Source organism: Phoenix dactylifera, unplaced genomic scaffold (assembly GCF_009389715.1).
Source record: "Phoenix dactylifera cultivar Barhee BC4 unplaced genomic scaffold, palm_55x_up_171113_PBpolish2nd_filt_p 002744F, whole genome shotgun sequence".
Lineage (NCBI taxonomy): Eukaryota > Viridiplantae > Streptophyta > Magnoliopsida > Arecales > Arecaceae > Phoenix > Phoenix dactylifera.
In genome coordinates, this window is record NW_024069873.1 from 8,786 (window position 1) to 14,439 (window position 5,654).

The 5,654-nt window shown below is 44.4% G+C and overlaps 1 pseudogene; it reads right to left on the reverse strand.

Moving 5' to 3' along the window:
• Window positions 1–558: 558 nt before the first annotated feature.
• LOC120103933 lies at window positions 559–3,893 on the reverse strand (annotated as a pseudogene).
• Window positions 3,894–5,654: the final 1,761 nt, after the last annotated feature.

A 5,654-nucleotide genomic window follows, 5' to 3' on the forward strand; every position in this document is an offset into this window, starting at 1 on the left:
CCGGAAAGCGTAAAGGATGCCCAATTCTGTGTTTTCGCCGACGCTTTAAAGCGTCGGTAAATATCATTTTTGCCGACGCTTTCATTTGCGTCGGGAAAGCCTTGTTTTTGCCGACGCGTTAAAGCGTCGGTAAATATATTTTTGCCGACGCTTTTCTAGCGTCGGCATAGGCGTGCCACAACTTTTATTTACCGACGCTTTAATGCGTCAGGATTGCTATTTTTTTAAAAAATAAAAATACGAATGTAAATTATAAAAACACAGCATTATATAAACTCCTGACAATTAGCCAATACCAAATGTTTCAGAGCAAGTATGGCTTAGATACAATGCAACAGATACTGAAATACCTTCTGAAATTGCTTCAATAGCTTTCCCTTTAGCCTCTTGAGAGGCATCACGACTTTCCTCTGTTACCTCAATAGATGGGTCTTCCATCTGGACAGAGAAAAGTAGTAATAATAAGCCGCAGTTGAAAATACTGAAAATACACTCACAACTTCTTGAGTCATTCATAAGCAGTAAATATGATATACATTGCAAATCACCTTCTGTGGCAGATCATCATCAGGTGCTACAGTTTCTCCTTCAAGTTCAATGTCAGATTCAACGATCTCATCATCAGATTCATGCTCTACAGAAGCAGAACCCTTTGCACCAAAATCATCTTCATCAAGATCCTCATCCATGTCATCCACCATTTGACTTTGCTGCAATCAATAACAAATAACAAAACTTTTGCATCAGGTTTCCCAATCCCCAAACAAACAGAAAAGAAGAGAAAGACCAAATAATAGATGATGCATGATGACTTTCTAATGTCTTGAAAGCAGATATTCCCACGAGGAAAGAGATCGTACAAAATATCAAAAGTTTGATGCAGACAGAAGCCCTAATTTTAACACTGCAGGAAAGGTTGCTGATGTTCATTTATACATAATATCCACCCTCGTGGAGAGAAAATCTTGATCATTTTGTGGTTGGAATAGATGAAGTGACGATTACTAACCAGGAACAAACACCAATTCCCACAATATATATATATATATATAATATATATATATATATATATATATATATATATATATTCATATTCTAAGCAAACAAACAGAACTAAAATAAAAACTATACTCCAAGAACACGGATCTCATGGCCATTCCAGCTAAGATGTAGTATATGGACTATATTGATGATTTCATGGGTTTGATTACCATTAAAAAATATGATACTAGCCAGGTCCAATTAGTATATTTTTATGAAACCAGAAATATAACTCAGTGGCACAAAGAAATAATGGAAATGAAAAGGGGAGTAGGAACAGGGGTCAAAAAGATGGAGCATTCATAGCCATACAAGACCTAACCCAACTTTTCAGGATCAGCAGAAAGAATTAAAATCCATTTAATAAATATTAAATGTAGTTGAGAGACCTAACTCTTCATCTAATTAGAAGCTAAATGTAGTAAAATGAATTATATAATGATTGATATGAACAATTAACTTAAAGAAAATCTTGTCAAAAAGATAATACCTGGCACAGCATCTAGAAGTGTTTAAATATCAGTACTACAGTCTTTTGTGCCAAGCATGGCAATTTCACAAACGGACTCAACTATATAATCATTATGCATCAAAGGATTAAAATAGAAAGACCTCTCACCTTCTAGATTCCACAAGCAGAGCACGTTGTTCAGATGTTTTATCAGCACTAACATCTCTCTCTCTAGCAGTATAGCTGCACAAAAATAACCAGGCTACAGCAATCAAATGATCAGCAGGGCACAAAGATTGCAATGTATCATGTATTGATACTGTAATATGCAGAAATGCAGCATTGAAAATACACCAATTACTATGAAAACTACTATTTACCAGTGAAAATTCATGAGAATACATCAAATTTATGTTAAATAGCTTCGCACAACCAAAAAAAAAAAAGACAAATACACATGACTGACAATCATTATTCACGACTTCTTGAGACCTAATAAGAGCTGAGTGAGTAAATCAGTACCTCGAAGGAAGAACTGCTTGAGGAACAAAAGGGGCATAAGCAGTTTCCCTCTCAACTGTAAGCCTTTGAGCTTTCTGAAACTCTTTCAGAACTGCTTGGAAATCTTTTGCATGCTTTGCATCGGCTATCTTTTTGCTTGCCTGCATTTAGAAATTCATGTCCAAGAATCACGGAATTAAGGGGGAAAATCAGCATGATGGTGTAGACCAATAGTCCTTAGAGGCCTTATTAGAATGAAGCATATATACAATATGTCACCTCTATATAGCTGGAAGTCTCAAAATAGCTGCCACCATGTTATAGTAATTTAAACACTATGCACCAGAAACAACAATCGTGACCGCTACATCATTTGACAAGGACAAGTTTCATGAATTACCAATCAAGAGCACAACCATGATATAGCTCTCAAAAAGGTTTAACAACCCAAGAGATCAATTACAGCAATTAAATACTAAGGCTGTCTTTGGTTCATGGATAAACCCCAAAAGTAATTGGCAATCATGACCAACTACATTATTTGACAAGCACAAGCTCATGAATTACCAATAAAAAGTACAACTATGGTATACCTCTCAAATAGTTTGAACAACTCAAGAGATCAATTCCCAAATCTACGTTATATCATAATCACAAAGAATAACCAATTTTATCATGCGGGTAGAAGCAATTTCACATGTGAAAGAACATAAAGTTTCCACTTAATCAAAATGCCAAGGGAAAGATGGAAATGGTAGGAACACAAAAACAATCAAAATAAATGCCATAATGAATATTAAATGAGCCCAAATCTACATTATAATCATAATCGCAAAGAAATAACTAATTTTATCATGCGCGTAGAAGCAATTTCACATGTGAAAGAAGATAAAGTTTCTACTTAATCAAATGCCAACGGAAAGATGGAAATGGTACCATTTGATGAGCGAACCAAAGACAAAATGCTGCATGATGGGCACCTTCTCAAGCACCTCAGCCTTATACATCTTCAGCATTCCACTATTCACCTTGCTCCATGTCGGGACCGGCACTGATATCATCAAGCATCGGGGAGTGCTCAGCAAACACCCCCTTCTTCACCTTCTTGACAAAGCCACACAGGCCAAGTACATATACTCGTGGGAGAAGTTATCAAGAATGTCCTGGTTGTGAATCGACTTGGGCTTCATATACTTGTGATCAATAAGCTGAGCTGAGCCAAAGATAAAGGGGAGAAAGTGGTAGTCGTCGAGGCCCCAGACACCGGTGAGACCCAGCGGGCTCGAGACAGTAGGTGATCTGGAGCCTGCGCATGAGTTCGAGGTAGGCGACGAAGACCCGGGTGACGAGGGCCGGGTAGTCCTCCTCCCTGATGAGGCCGAGGTGGGCGAGGCAGTAGAGGAAGGCGGCGAAGTTGGTCTCGTGGCCGGTGCCGTAGTCGATGGGGGAGGCATTGCCGAACGAGTCGAGGAGGTAGGGGAGAAGCTCGTCAGCGGCGGGGAGGAGCTCCTCGGAGGTAATAAGGGGGAGAAGGAGGGCGGGGGCCTCGGCGGAGAGGCGGGCGAGCCAGGAGCGGTAGGCGGGGTTGCCGTAGCGGGCGGAGTGGGGGAGTGGGGGAATCTCATCGATCCAAGAGGTTAGGGCTTGGAGGAGGGAGAGGAGGGAGGTGACGGTTTGGGGGAGGGGGGGAACGGGGTCGGAGATCTTGCGGCCGCGGACAGAGTGGGAGAGATCGGCGACGAAGCCAAGGAAGTGGCGGCCGGCGGCAGAGGAGATGGAGGCGGTGGGGCCGCCACAGGCGGAGCACACCGACGACGGCGGCGGGCTGGCCTCGGCCGCGGGTGGCGGAGGTGGAGCAGACGGCGGCGCATGAAGAGTCGGCGGAGGAGGGCGAGGAGGGCTCGGCGTCGGTCATTTTTTATGGGAGGCGATGCGGGGTTCGAAGGGAGAGGATGAAGAAGAATCGAGGCGGCGGGAGGGGGAAGGGAGAAGAATCGGGGCGAAGAAGAAACGAGAGAGGGCGAGAGAGCGAGAGAGAGAGAGAGAGGAGGCGGGATGGGTGCGGGCGGAGGGAGAGGAAGAACCGGTTTCTTGCAACACTGGTCGGCGCCGGAGAGGAGGGAGGAGGAGGCAGAAGAAGGAGGAGGCAGAGGAGGGAGGAGGAGGCAGAGGAGGGCTTGATATGTCGATCGAGGATGAAGGAGGGGGGCGGACGCGGGTTTTGATGGGTATTTGGTTTTCAACGACGCTAATAAGCGTCGTTTTAGGCCAACTCTACGACGACGCTAACGAGCGTCGTAAATTGCCGACGCTTTTAAAATGCGTCGGCTATTTTTGGCGCTCTGCGGGACATTGCCAACGCTTGCAGCAAGCGTTGGCAAAAACATGTCGTTAAAATCTCTTTTTCCTATAGTGAAAACTCTCAATTAAAATTTTCAATTAAAATAAAACTAAGAAAAAGAATACATTGCTCTCATGAACTCATACTAGAGAAAAACATTGCTCTCATAAATAAAAAAGAAAAACTAAACTCAAACAGAAACTAAAAAAAAAAATTGCAATGCTCTGTTTTCAAAGCATTCTCTCTCTCTCCCAAACCGAGCACTCCACCCTCCTCTTCTTTTCCCCAAAAATCGAGCTGAGAACCTCCTCTTCCCTGTTCTTTGGCCCAACCGAGCGCCCTCCTCCCAGCTCCTCCTCCCTCTTCTTATAGCCCCTTGGAGACACGTTGAAGATGCTGGGATGCACGGTGATCGCGAACGGGAGAAGAGGCATCCCGACTGGCGCATGATCCTTGGCGTGATGCGGAAGAGGATGATGCGGGATGGCAGATCGCGGATGGATGGGGCGGACAGTTGGGATTTTCACCATGTGAAGAACGCTGTCGCTGGGATTCCGGTAGGTGGATTCGGATGCGTCGTGGACAATGGGAGAGGCTGGATTGGCTCCGGAAGCTTCGAATGTTGGGATCACGACTTGAAATCGGACGTGGGAGGCTGAAAGATGGCAAGGATTGATTGCGAAATCTCTCCTATTTTCGCACAGCTCACGGCTGATGTTGCTGGGAGACTGATCCGGAAAGGGGCGCTGCGGGATCTTTGCTGGAGGAAACGGTCGTCCGGGTCCACACGGAAGAGGGAGGAGCTGCAGACGCGTGATTTTTGGGAGGAATGAATGCACGGAACGGCTGCATGCTGCTGACGCGTTGTTCCTCCCCTGTTTTCGCGTGGGATGGGATGGGAAAAGAGACTAGAAGACTGGGACGTTGCTGGGAACGTGCTGGGAGGCTGGGAATGCGGTGCCCTTGGACACGGAGGATCGCTCGCGGAATCGCTGTTGAAGTTGGAGAACCTGGGAGCGCGGGAGGAAGAAGAACAACAGTGAAAAAAAAAGTTTTATATCGTGACACTGTTCATATGAACAGTGTCATCACATAACACTGTTCATAGGAACAGTGTCTTCACGGGAACACTGTTTATATGAACAGTGTCTTCACGAACATTATTCATATGAACAGTAATTTCAGCCATGAACATAAATTTTGAAAATAAATAGTAATTTCAGCTTTTGTTCATGGGATTGGAGGTTAAAAAGTTCTTTTTCTTTGTGATGAAGGTGAGAGTGGGAATCTCTATTCTGGAAGAGTGCAGGTGCTAATCCG